The 14,855-nt window shown below is 41.3% G+C and overlaps 1 protein-coding gene across 1 annotated transcript in view; it reads left to right on the top strand.

Annotated features, from left to right (window-relative positions):
* Nucleotides 1-14,855, top strand: part of gpr137c (G protein-coupled receptor 137c) — a 49,614-nt gene that overhangs the window by 10,721 nt on the left and 24,038 nt on the right. The gene's annotated exons all lie outside the window — the stretch shown is intronic.

Genomic DNA, 14,855 nt, shown 5'->3' with positions numbered 1-14,855 from the left:
AAAGTTATATTTTCTGTTTTTTTTTTTTTTCCCAATATGTTCAACTTAATATGTTAAAATATGGTAAACTAAGCAAATAAATACAAACTCTGCACGAAAATGAGCAGTAAAAATGCCAAATTTAGATGTATTCTCTGTAGAGGAGGTGCAAAACTTGTAATTTGGCCTCAAACTTTTGCATACTGAAGCTTTTGCCTCAAAGGTTTGCATATTTTCGCATATTTGTTTGTGTTTTATGTATCAAAAACAGACAAATTCGTTGTTACATATCCATTTCTAAGCTCTCTTTATTCCTTACAATTAAACAGGCTGTCTTTGTTACTCTGCCTTTAAGACGGATTTATGCAAATGAGCTCTTTTCTGATTAGCTGTGCCTCATTTAAAAAGAAATCAGGGCTGAAACACTCTTTATAGCTTCAGTGTGGGTGGGCGGGGCTAAATTGCAGTGGGTTGAATAGGCAGACATGTAAGTGTTGGGTTTTGTGACATCACAAATACAGTTGATTTAAAACGGGCTGTTCGTGCAGTTTAGTGTACATATATGGACTCTGTGGACTGGAGGGTGATTTGCACATTTTAAAATGAAATAATAAAACTGTTAAAACAGTGTCAACATAGTAAATCAAACCCACTTGTGTAAAAACAAGTTACATTTAGTCTAAAAGTGTATACAAAAGGTTTTCTGTGAAGTGGGCTTTTTAAGCCTGGATGCCTTTTTGTGTATAAAATGACCCTAAATTTCAGTCATTGAGGTAAAAATTGCGCATTAAAATCAATGTAAAGTAGATTATGCAAAATGATTCTGGCCAATGTTTAACCACATTAGGAGTTTACTTATGTATACACCGATCAGGCATAACATTACGACCACCTCCTTGTTTCTACACTCAGTGTCCATTTTATCAGCTCCACTTACTATATAGGAGCACTTTGTAGTTCTACAGTTACAGACTGTAGTCCATCTGTTTCTCTGCAAACTTTGTTAGCCCCCTTTTACCCTGTTCTTCAGTGGTCAGGACCCCCATGGACCCTCACAGAGCAGGTACTATTTGGATGGTGGATCATTCTCAGCACTGCAGTAACACTGACGTGGTGGTGGTGTGTTAGTGTGTGTTGTGCTGGTACGAGTGGATCAGACACAGCAGTGCTGCTGGAGTTTTTAAACACTGTGTCCACTCACTGTCCACTCTATTAGACAGTCCTACCTTGTAGATGTAAAGTCAGAGACGATAGCTCATCTGCTGCTGCACAGTTTGTGTTGGTCATCCTCTATTCCTTCATCAGTGGTCACAGGACACTGTTAGCTGGATATTTTTGGTTGGTGGACTATTCTCAGTCCAGCAGTGACACTGAGGTGTTTAAAAACTCCAGCAGCACTGCTGTGTCTGATCCACTCGTACCAGCACAACACACACTAACACACCACCACCACGTCAGTGTTACTGCAGTGCTGAGAATGATCCACCATCCAAATAGTACCTGCTCTGTGAGGGTCCATGGGGGTCCTGACCACTGAAGAACAGGGTAAAAGGGGGCTAACAAAGTTTGCAGAGAAACAGATGGACTACAGTCTGTAACTGTAGAACTACAAAGTGCACCTATATAGTAAGTGGAGCTGATAAAATGGACAATGAGCGTAGAAACAAGGAGGTGGTCATGATGTTATGGCTGAACATGTTTATAGTGTTTGTATAACTGCAGTGTAGTATTTATGTGTATATTGTGCAGCCCAGTTATGCTGTTATATAGTTTATAGATGTAGCTGTGTTCACAGTGCAGATGTGGTGGAACATGTGCTTCTCACTGTCCTGGGAAATATTACAGAATCGTGTTCATGCTGGTGGCTCTTAAAAGAATCTCCACATGTGACTGTGATCATGTGTTCAGGGTCGGCTGTGTTTGTCTTCATGCTTTTGAGAAGTGAGCCTACCTGCTTTCGTTAAAATCTAGAAATGGGACAACATGAAAAATTGACAAAGAACTGATACATACTGAAATCATTTTACTACGTGTGTTATAATGATTTCTATAGCAGGACCGTAAGTACAGTTTAAATAAATCTAAGATTTATTTAAAAAGCATCAGCAGTGCCGTTGTTTACAGTTCCGATTATTATAATGTAACCGTATGTTTTCCTGGCGCATGCAGGGAGACAGACTAGCAATACACTGTTTACATATCACTTATTAAAGGGCCCATACCCTGCATTTTCCCTGTTTTTAGTTCCTTGAAGTCCAGAATTACGGAGCCCTGGAAGGGACGTACGTAAAAATAAATATTAATTCGAGTAAACATCTTGCAATTCGTATGCACGTTTTCTTTTATTCGTGGTCACGATTTCTTAATCTGCTCCCACGATTAACAGTTCATTTGTGCGCCTTAACTTCATGGTACATTTCTTTAATTCATGATCACGATTCCTTAATTCGTTCTCTCATTTTCTTTCAATCGTACTGATGTTTTCTTTTTAATTGAACGTGCATTGTTTTTTTTATTCATGCGCAAACAAAATAAACAGCAGATACAGAAAACATGAGGACGATTGAAAGAAAATGAGAGAACGAATTAAGAAAAATTGTGATCACGAATTAAAAACGTACCCACGAAGTAAAGAAAACGCGCACACGATTAAAAGAAAACAAAAGAAACAGAAGTGACCAGGGATAAAAGAAAAAGTGTGTACGAATGGCGAAACGTTCACTCAAATGAATTTTTATTTTTTTAATTGATGTTTGTGTTGGTTTATATACCAAAAATAATTTTTAGTCATTTTCCATTTATCCCTTAGAATTAAACAGGCTGTTTTTGTTACTGTGCCTTTAAGGCTGATATATGTAAATATGTAAATGAGCTCTGTTCTGATTGGCTGCCATAAATTATGCTGGTCCGGGCTGAAACACTCTTTATGACTTCAGTGTGGGCGGGGCTAAAGTACTGTAGCCTGAGTAGGTGGATGTATGTAAATGCGTCGGGGTTTGTGACATCACAAAACCAGTGAATTCAAAACAGTCTGCTTTTGCAGCTTAGTGTTCAGGCGTGGACTGAGAAGTGACTTTACCATGTTTATATACTACAGCAAAGTCTTTCGTTCACAAAAGGTGTGAAAAATGGCCTGAGCTCTTTAAAAAAGATGCAAATTGAACACAGTTCATCAGTTACCAGAACAATTAAACCCCAAAACTGCATGATTATCATTGGGCTTTTACTGCGGTTTATCATTAAAGCCCTGCTTCTCCACCGCCTCACCGGTTGTCCTGAAGCAGAAGGCTCAGAGCTGTGCAGAGATGAATTTGTCCCGGTTGGTTTTGCTGTATGTCCGTGCGGTTTGTGGTGTTGTGTTACGGCTGTTGTTAATGTGTAACTGGGCCGAGTTTTCTTTGGCAAAGCTCTCTAGGTATTGCAGACATGCTCGTCTAATAAAGGGAAGAAGTAGGTAATGAGGCCAGTCCGCAAGAGCTTTAGAGGAAAACAGTCTTTAACCCGCTCAACAGCACAGGCAACAATAGCAGTGTGTTTAGGAGGTCAAAGGTCAAATCTGCCCACTCTATAATTAACGGCCCATTCGTTCCTGGTAATAAAACTATTATATCTGAGTGTAGCATCAATTTATTGCGCTTGGCTTTTAAACACAGGTCTGACTTGACAAATAGTCCATATAAACATCTGAGATCAGTGTAAATATGTTGACTTTTTGGCCTTTTAAATAAAGCCGACTTTATTTATTTAATAGTTTAATGACTTCTTTTCTGCTTTGATATATTCTAAAACAAATGAGCAGGACTCTTTATTAAAAAAGCGTGAATAAACAGTCATAAAAGAGAAAAATGTGCATAAATTCAAGATATTGTAGTCTACTTTAAATATATATGTTTTTGTGAATAGCTAAATGAACCTTTATTATGAAATTCTAAAGTTATATAAAGTCATCATGAAGACTGCTGTGAATTATGTAGCTCTTGTAAGTGATATTTTTAGAGCATAGCTAAATAAAATGTTATTTTAAAAAATGTAAAGGGCCCATGTCCTACATATTTTTATACGCTTATGGCATTTGTGTGGTTTTATGTACCAAAAACAGCCAGAATTCATTATTTACATGGCCTCTCCCTTTTTGTTACTGCACCTTTAAGACTGATATATGCAAAAGACCTCTGTTGTGATTGGCTGCCCTTATTAATGTGCTTTATTATAAGAAACAGTCCAGGCTAATATGTTCCTAATGACTCTAGCTGAGTGGGTGGGGCTACATTGCTGTCGTCTGAATAGGTGGACGTATGCAAATGTGTCAGTTTTTGTGACATCACAAAAAACTGAATTGAAAACGGGCTGATTTTGCAGTATGGGCTTAATGTATGGCCTGAATGGTGCATCTTGAAGCTTCAACGAAGTTTACATACATCATATATGAGTCTTTTAAAGTCATGAAGATAAACTAGATAAGTCATTGTGATCAGGCTGATCAGGCGAATATTGTAGTTATTGATTAATCTACATATTAAGAGAACGACAGAATGGCATAAACATGTGGCTGTTAATATAAATGTGGCTGTTAATATAAATATGTGGCTGTTAATATGTGGGAAATTAAAAGGCCTAGTTTTTTTTTATGATTCGATCACTGCTGGTTCTTCTCCCTCTCTAATAATGTCTTCTGAGCTGTGTGTGTGCAGCCAGCAGAGGTTATGTAAAGAGTTTGCGTAATGTTATGTTGGTTAGGTATGTGAGACATATGACTCTGGTTTTTGTGTAGAACACTGAGCTTCCTCACGTCTGCAGACGGGTTCCCTCAACTGAGAACCTCCCAGCCGGCCCAGGCCGCTTCACTCTGTTAGAGATACTGAGGAAAAGAGTATGATAGTGAGTGGAAGAAGTATTGAATGATGTACTTTTGTGGTGTATTTTTTTTGTGTTCCTCTATTACGACGGTTCACACAGCACTTTCCTGAAAGGGTGTTCTTGGGTGTTCTCACTGTATTGTTTTGAATGCTGCTTGACTCTGTTGCTAAGCTACAGCAGCATCTTAGCATTCAGTTAGCTGTGCCGTTTTGTTTCAATATGTACAGGTAGAAACTTCAAAGGTGCAGTGTGTAAGATTTAGCAGCATCTAGTGTTGAGGTTGCAGATTGCAACCATCTGAAAGTCCCTCCCTCACCCCTCCCTTTCCAAGCGTGTAGTAGAGCCCACGGTGGCTGTCAGGTTTTCAGCCGTTGCCTGATCTGATTTCGTTATGCTTTTTCATGTTTTCACTTGTTTGATGCTGAAGATTCGCCCTCCCTCACTTTTTCCTGTGCTATATAATAAATATGAACCTGCTTTTGTCAAAATTTGGCTTCTCAAACCTCTCGCAACACAAAATAGTCAGCCAGCACCGGCAGTTTTTTTCGTCTTTCTACGTCTTCCAACCAGAGCTACAGCGCCACCAAATTCAAGCTGCCACTTCAACGTAAAATTAGCCAAAGGCGCCCTCTAGAGCCAGTGTTTGGTGTGTCCGTTCTGGGCTACTGTGGAAACATGGAGGCACGACACAGTGCTGTTGAAAGAGGAGCTGCTCCCTCTGTACATATGAAGGGCTCATTCTAAGCTAACAAACACAACGATTCATAGTTACAGGTGATTATACACTAATAAAAACATGGTTTTGTTTACTATATTCCATTTCTGCTAATAGATCCCCTAAATCTTACACACTGCACCTTTAACTAATACTAACTAGTAAAAACTTAAACTAAAAAAAGTCTGTTTGTTGTTTATGAATTCCATCCATGCAGCATTACTGCAGCTGCTGAAGGACTGGCTTACCTTAAAGCTGCACTATGTAATATTTTTTTGTTAAAACTGAAAGAAGCAGCATCACTGAGTAGGGAGAAAAAGGAACACACTAAAATATGCTGATCGTGTGCTGCTGCAAATCGTCCTGTAAAGCCTGAAATGATTATTTAAAAGTGAGGGGTACTGGACAGATTTGCCAGGAGTTTTTCGGGCCACAGCTCCGGCTCGATGTTTAGGTCTCAATTGCAAAATCAGCATTATACTGATGAAGATATGATGACAGGAATGAATGAATATGAATTCACTCGCGTCCTTCACAAGTTTGACTCGCTAAACTCAGTTTCTTCCATTGTGGGGCCCAAAGCACAGCTGATATTCTTTCACATGTTGTGTGCAATTACATATTTCCACCAGAGAGGTCTCCAAATCCCCGAATCCTACATAGTGTTGCTTTAAAAAACAACTGTGGCGTTGGCTGCTTTTTCATTGTTGAGCATCTGGAGCTTTGCACAAAAACAGCTGCGCAGTGCACAAAACGTATCTCTCCCATTTAAAACAATTGGAAATGAGTGCATTGGTTTGGGCGGCGCAGTGGGTAGCGCTGTTGCCTCACAGCGAGAATGGCCTGGGTTCGATTCCCGGCCGGGCGACCAGGGTCATTTCTGTGTGGAGTTTGCATGTTCTCCCCGTGTCTGCGTGGGTTTCCTCCGGGTACTCCGGTTTCCTCCCACAGTCCAAAAACATGCAGTTAAGCTAATTGGATGTGCTGAATTACCCCCTAGGTGTGAGTGTGTGTGATTGTGTATGTATGTCTGTCTGCCCTGAGATGGACTGGCGGCCTGTCCAGGGTGTATCCTGCCTTCCGCCCAATGACAGCTGGGATAGGCTCCAGCACCCCACCGCGACCCAGAAGGATAAGCGGTTTAGATGATGTATGTATGCATTGGTTTGCTGAAGTTGTAGTTTTCATACCTGGTCGTTAAAGTGAAAAAAGTCATATTTTATGTAATATTAATGTTTAACATCACTTAAGCTATAAAAATGCACAAATTACCATGTGAATTGCTTTTTCACACGGGTGATATATTAAATAAAATGACGATAATAAAAAAACATTTATCACTATTTTACTATAATCAACTTTCCATATAAACTCAGGAGACTCGTGTAGGTTCACTGGTGGTTCTGGATAGTAAATAAAATGTCTATATTTGTGTTGTAGTCATGGCGACCCCTGGTTCCTATCACCACCACTGTAAAGACATCTGAGTCATTACAATCAACCATTTTACACCGAACCACTCAGAATGACCTCAGCCACTGAATTATGAAGACATTTTGGGAAAATGGTAGAATTCCCTTTTAACAGCTCCACACAATTTGAGGCCAGCGAGTCCTGATTCAGTCAAACTATGCTAATTGGTGGGGTTTAAGCTTCCATTACTTGTTAGCTGGATTAGCCTCGTAGCTGCAGTGGGAGAAACAGTGTGAATTTGCTGTCTCTGTCTCGGTTTTCAGATTGTAAAGCGCTGTGAAAGCCTGTGGTTCACACTCTCGGTCTCTGTGGGAAGCGAGAGTGCGGCGAGGTCTTTAGAAAGTGTGATGTGGTCTTCAGCATGTATTGATTTTTGATCTTTCTCAGGCGGCGTGTTTGCTGAGTGATCAGACCTTCATCTCTAAATAAACGTCATGATGAGCCCTGCAGCCGCACAGAGGGACACAATCACACCTGCTCAATCAGGCCGCGTCCTAATCGCCTTGTTTAAACAGAAGTCGCGGGGTCAGAGAGAGGACACAGGCTTCGGGCTCTAACAGGCCAAAGTGTTAAATCCTCTCAGAGTCTCATGACACCAGGCGCTCAGAAGGAAGGCTTGTGGTGACAGGGTCGCTGATTTTGTCTGATAGCTGAGGAAGCAGGAAATAATGAGTTGAACCTTGTATGCGTGTCTGATGACTTAAAGGGCCATATCATGGGAAACCAAATTTCCTTCATGTGTTTTTTCAGTGTTTACTGAGTGTTTATAAACGCTGTTAAGGTTTCAAAACGTACTGTTCACTCCGCAGTCAGCACGGTCCATTTATGGAAACCTAGCTGGAAAAACGGCTCATTTACAATCCGTTGGTTTTGGGATGTCACACAAGCCAACACATACATACACCAGTTAGCCACTTCGTTAAGTCCACCTCTTTGTATCTGCACTCTGTCAGCTCCACTGACCATATAGGAGCACTTTGTAGTTCTACAGTTACAGACTGTAGTCCATCTGTTTCTCTGCATACTTTGTTAGCCCCCTTTTACCCTGTTCTTCAGTGGTCAGGACCCCCATGGACCCTCACAGAGCAGGTACTATTTGGGTGGTGGGTCATTCTCAGCACTGCAGTAACACTGACGTGGTGGTGGTGTGTTAGTGTGTGTTGTGCTGGTCTGAGTGGATCAGACACAGCAGTGCTGCTGGAGTTTTCAAACACCTCAGTGTCGCTGCTGGACTGAGAACCAAAAACATCCAGCCAACATTGTCCTGTGGGCAGCGTCCTGTGACCAAACTGTGCAGCAGCAGATGAGCTATCGTCTCTGACTTTACATCTACAAGGTGGACTGACAAGGTAGGAGTGTCGAGTGGACAGTGAAAACTCAAGCGGCACTGCTGTGTCTGATCCACTCGCAGCAGCACGGATCCTCACAGCACCGACACAGACACACTCATATCACCCCCGTTTACACACTGTGCGAAATAGTGCGCCTCTGACTGGACGTGATGCAAGTATTTTTTTTTTTATGTGTACACAGAAATCTTAAAATACAAGATTACAAAAGCACCATGTACTATTCTGCAAAATAAAAAGAAATGCAAGACTAACAGCTACTTACATCAGAACTGTGAGCACATATTTTTGCACTGAAAGGCTGAGAAACAGCTAGCATCACATTTACACAGGCACAGAAGAATGAATAAATAATTTTGTTAATTTATTGATTTTTGTTTATTTATGACATATTTATTGTGACAGTAGCCATTACTGCTTTGCGCACTTAAAACACAACACTGGCTGTGAGATCATTCCTAAAGTTTAATGTGGGTTTACAGGCTTGTAGTTCAGGATGGAGGAGTGTTTGAACTGTGCACATGTGTGTTGCTTGGCTGTTTAGCCTAATGGTTAAGTTACTTGTGTTCCATGTGGAGGAGCAGGGTTTAATCCTAGCATACGTTTAGGGGGCTTTCCAAAAACATGGTTCCAAATTTTTAAATGTCAGTGTGAGGATGCCTGCAGACACTGTAGACATTTCAGCTACATGGAGGTGGCAGAAAGTTCTGGATTTTTTCATTTTTGTACAGACGTTAGTGACGTCTAATGTGACTAATTCTGAGGGAAAAATGTCACTTAAGCTTTTTCTTGGAGCTCACAGCCTTCGCAGAACAACGAGGTTTTACTCAAGGTTTTGCAGGAAAAGGGAAGAATGTTTTTTTGTTTCTTTCTTTTTTCTCTTGGAGAATCTCGTGACTGTAAACCACAGCTGCGTTCAGGCTCAGAGGTATGACTCAGAGTGAGGCAGATATGACATCTCACAGCAAAAATATATTTTGAGGAAGAGAGAAATGTGGGTGCCGGGGTCAGAGACCGCATCGCACTGCAGTGTGAAATGCAACCGCCTGCGTCCCTCTGTTACTCACCCAAGTGCTCTCTCTCTCTCTGTCTCTCTCTCTCTCCTCTCTCTCTCTCTCTCTCTCTCTCTCTCTCTCTCTCTCTCTCTCTCTCTCTCTCTCTCTCTCTCTTTTGTTTCTCTCACTTTTTCTTGGTTCTTTGTGAAGAAAAAGGAAACAGCTTGCACTTGCAGCACAAACAGACACAAATCTCTGTCTCTCTCTCTCTCTCTCTCTCTCTCTCTCTCTCTCTCTCTCATCTCTCTCTCTGTCCCATCTCTTTAGCGTTATTATGAGTGGTATTTAGTTGCAGTTTTGCTAGAGTATCATTTTGAACATTATTGAAGAACAATTAGGCATTTAAAATGACTGTATTATTATTATTATTATTATTATTATTGTTATTAAGTGCTGTCAAATAAAGCTGGGGTTACACTACATGACTTTCACCCCAATTTTAGCCCTGATTCTCAGTCTGTCAGAGTCTGAGCTGGTCGGCTGTAGTCTTTTTGGGCCAGTCGGAGTCGACAGTTGGAGAGAGAGTCGAGTCGTGTTTGAGGGGCGCAGACTCAGACTTTCGGCCTCCCGATTGTGTTTCAGACCAGTCAGAGTTTATCAAACGTCTGATTTTTCGGCCCGACTCTGAGTGTAATCTTGTATAAACTGATCACTGACTCAATCTGAACAGATTCCTGCAACAGCCAATTAAAACTGAGAGTTTGAACCCACGCTACAAAATGGTCTTCTGCACATTTTGTGCACTTACCGATTTCTACCAGAGGGGGCTCCAAATCCTACCTAACTTTAATGGCTTGTTTTCTGACTCCTGCTGATCTGGGCATAATTGTCATCTCCAGTCAATCAGTTCTTCTCAGAACGTGTCCAAAATAAGAGCGTCAGTTTGGGTATCTGGGCTTTGAGTGAGAAGTGAGACTGAATCCGTTTGTTTTTTTTGTTTTTTTTTGTTTTTTTTGCCACCCAGGTTCTCTGAAAAAGCTGTGTCGCATTTCATGACTGGTTCGTTTGTCGTTAATAATGGATCTGAGTAGCCAAAATCTGTCCACCACATCTACATCTTCACCATCAGTGGTAAAGTTATTGGCCTTTATGGTTGTCATAACCTTCCTTTTCTTCATATCGAGCTGAAGCCTCATAAGCATAAGGGAGAATATCTCTCCTCCTGCCTAATACACACTTAATATAATAATTCTTATACAGCCTGTTTCCCAGACACAGATTAAGCCTAAGCGTCGACTAAAAAGAGCACTGTATGGTGATTAAGCCATTAGCCTTGCAATTTAGTCCAAGACTAGGTTTAATCCATGTCTGGGAAACTGTCCCATCGTATGATGCATTATGTGACCTACTTATGAGAAGTCATGGGAACGCAGATCAAACCGTCCATACTGGGCCTCATTTTCCTTTCTTTCTTTCGTGCTCTCTGTATGCTGGTCACAGTGCTAAGTCTCCGCTTCTCTGCATCCGTTCATTTCTCTTCCTGGCAAACAAATAAGAAAACAAACTCTCCTACGTTGGCAGCTCTGTGGCCTGGCTGACTTTCCCTCAGAGAGTGAGGCTCCTTTTCCGTAGGAGGACATGCAGCTGATCCCGTTTTGCATGTTGGCTTTGTGTATTTAATCAGCACTAATTTGCTTCTCACTTTATAGAAAAGCAGAATTACTCTGCGGATCAGCTCGCTAACATTAGCCGCATGTATTTTTAATCCATTATTTAATAATTTGCTACGGTGAAACGAAAGGCTTTTCAAAATGTTCTGAACACAAACAGACAGTGTAGGTCTTCCCTTCCTAAACCGAGAGAACGAATGAATCCTCCAGGTCAGCCAGCTAATGCTAGCCACGCAACAACTTTTCTCAACAAGAGAAGAGAAACCAGACTTTCAGATCGGCCAGCTGACATTAGCACTACAACAGCCGTTCTTAATGAGAACAGACTGATCCTCGATCAGCTAGCTGCCGTTAGCACTGCAACAGTTGTCCCTAATGAGAGAGAGCAGAGCAGGGATAGCTGTTGTAATGCTAGCTTGCTGATCTTGAGGATTACTCTCCTCCGTTAAGAACAGCTGATGTGGGGCTAACGTTAGCTGGCTGATCTGGAGGATCGCTCTGCTCACATTATGAATATCTGCTGTATGCATAGGTAGAGGGCTGACGTTGGCTGACTGATCAGGAGGATCACTGCTGTGATCTGCTTAGATCTTATTCCAGATTTTTGTATATTTCTATTTGTATATGCCTGTAGATAGGGTTTTTTAATATTTATTTTTCCTTTTATATTGTTTCACCCTTGTTATTATTACTGTACTGTGTTGTGTGACTGATACTGGCTGCTAAATTTCCTTCGGGATCAATAAAGTATCTATCTATCTATCTATCTATCTATCTGATCTGGAGGATCACTGTACTTGCTATGAATGTCTTCTAAAGGCCTAATGTTAGCTAGCTGACTGCTGATCTCTGGTCTTTTAGGAATATAGGGCTAATGTTGGCTAACTGATCAGGAGGATCACTGCTATGAATATCTGCTGAAGGCCTAATGTTAGCCAGCTGATCACTGGTAAAGGATCACTCTGCTATTTTAGGAATATAGGGCTAATGTTGGCTAACTGATCTGGAGGATCACTGCTGTGATCTGCTGAAGGCCTAATGTTAGCTGGCTGATCACTGGTATAGGATCACTGCTCTTTTAGGAATGTAGGCTAACATTGGCTGACTGATCAGGAGGATCACTGCTGTGAATATCTGCTGAAGGCTAAATGTCAGCTAGCTGATAAGGATCATTCTGCGCTTTTAGGAATGTATGGCTTCGGTTGGCTACCTGTTTTGGAGGATCACTGCTGTTAATATAAGCCGAAGGCCTAATGTTAGCTAGTTGATCACTGATGAAGTATCACTGTGCTCTTTTAGTAATACAAGGCTAATGTTGGCTAGCTAATCTGCAAAATCTCTGCTATGAGTATCTGCTGAAGGCCGAATGTAAACTAGCGGATCACTGATCTGGAGGATCGCTGTACTGGCTATGAATATCTGCTGAAGGCCGAATGTAAACTAGCGGATCACTGATCTGGAGGATCGCTGTACTGGCTATGAATATCTGCTGAAGGCCGAATGTAAACTAGCGGATCACTGATCTGGAGGATCGCTGTACTGGCTATGAGTATCTGCTGAAGGCCGAAAGTAAACTAGCGGATCACTGATATGGAGGATCACTGTACTGGCTATGAGTATCTGCTGAAGGCCTAATGTAAACTAGCTGATCACTGATCTGGAGGATCGCTGTACTGGCTATGAGTATCTGCTGAAGACCTAATGTAAACTAGCTTGATCGCTGATCTGGAGGATCGCTGTACTGGCTATGAGTATCTGCTGAAGGCCTAATGTAAACTAGCTGATCACTGATCTGGAGGATCGCTGTACTCACTATGAGTATCTGCTGAAGACCTAATGTTTGCTAGCTGACCGCTGATCTAAAGGATCACTCTGCTTTTTTAGGAACGTTTGCTGTAAGGCTAATGTTAGCTAGCTAATCTGAAGGCTCAACAACGCTTTCATGAACTAGCGTTAGCTAGCTGATCTGGATCACTCTGCTGTTGTTAAGAGTATCTGCTGTATATCTAGCTGATCTGGAGGATCACTCCACTTTCTCTCATTAGGAATAGTGGTTGTGGGGCTAACGAACTGGTGGAAGCTGGTCTTCACTGATTTCAGGATTCTTATATTTTTGGTTTTTTGATTTTGTTTTTTGTGGACTGCGAAGTGGGCTGCTAAATTACCTTGGGGAGCCTGACAGTGATTTAAATTGATTGATTAGTTCTTTTGTTATTATTATTTTTTATTAGCAGCTACAGTTTCAGTTAAAAACCCTTGAGAACCGTGGGTGCTGCGGCAGCCTTGACGAACCCACGTCCCCCATCCCTGACAGGTTTTAGCGCAGCAGTGAAAGTGTAATGCTCGGGGCTCTCCTGAGCGTGCCGCTTTCTCGCGGGACGCCGCACACTCCAGCACACTTTCTCTGTTTATTTTGGGTGCTTTTCTTCTGCTTTACTCCACACATTAATACTGCATGTCCCAGTGGAGCCTGCTGCGCTGTAAACACACAGTCAGGCCCAGGAGACTCGCACAGACTCTGCTTAAGCCTTTCTGTAACACTTCACTGGAGCCTCACTAATGCAGGGTGATACGTGCTGCCTGTTGAAGCTGAATTCTGGGGCTTTCACTTCTGCTCTTCTCCTCGCTGCTTTAACTGCTGTGTAATGCCAAACACAGCTGTTTTTGTCAGTGTTTAGTCTTAGCTAATCATTTATTTGTTGATATTTGCTTGGTTTGTTAAGGAAGCAAAACGACCCCAAACATGTCTTGGTTGAGCCTCGTTTAGGATGTTTTTCCCCCCATCACTGTTAACCCTTAGAAAGCTAAAATTTCGGGGATTTTTTTTGGTATTTTTTGGGTCTATTATGATTATAAAGTATTTACATGTGACAGTCACACATGCCATATGTTGTCATTTTCAGGAGACCCTGGGCTACTCAGATATGCCATTGTTTGACATGTAAATGCAAACAGATATAATATATTTTTATGAAATTGGGTCATTTTTGATTAAAATGTACCTAGCACCTGGTAATTTTTTTTTTTTAATTATAGAAATTTTGAAAACAAGTGAAGTTGTGGTTATCTTTTCGGAAATTGTTAGTCTGGAGTGTCTGTGAGCTGAAAGTGCAACAATATTGATGGTGATTCATTCTGTTGGTTATTATGAGCAAAAATAAACAATTAACACAAGGCGGACATTTTTTTTATTGATTTTCTGTCCTCTTGGATTCAGACTGAGTGCTAAAACTCAAACACAGCAAGACAGCCTTTATTTTTAATTGCAAATTGAGTTGCATATTTAATATCAGATATTTTTAATAGTCAAAATCAATGTAAACTGAAAGCCCTTTGTTTATAATATGAAGGCTAAATGCAGAGATGTAATATAACAGTAGCAAGTGGGTTGTGGGTGATTTTGGAGCTGGATCTCTGGCTGATGGACGGTCACAGGTGGATGAAATCACTCTGGATGGTGAGGCAGAGTCTGATGTGTGAATCATTTCGCTGTTTTAACCCTTTGTTGGAATATGACGGCCAAACAGCCGAGCAATAATATCAGGATTTTAGGTGATCTTCCGAGCTGAATTACTCACTGATGCTGACATCACAGCTCGATGATTTCATGCTTGCTAGTTAGGACCGGGTCTGTTGAATGTCCTGATATGTGGATCATGTTTGTATCTTAAACCGTTCTAAAGTTATGAAAGCTAGAAGTGACCTACTGTTCTCCGGGTCCTAAGGGTAAACTCAGCAGAGCAGGGTCTGGATTAAGAGTGTATATTAGGGCTGCAGCTAAGATTATTTTCACTGTCGATTAATCTGTTGATTATTT

Source organism: Colossoma macropomum, unplaced genomic scaffold (assembly GCF_904425465.1).
Source record: "Colossoma macropomum unplaced genomic scaffold, Colossoma_macropomum, whole genome shotgun sequence".
NCBI classification, from domain to species: domain Eukaryota; kingdom Metazoa; phylum Chordata; class Actinopteri; order Characiformes; family Serrasalmidae; genus Colossoma; species Colossoma macropomum.
The sequence above is the reverse complement of the archived record's forward strand: the minus strand, read 5'-3'. Positions and strand labels throughout refer to the sequence as shown.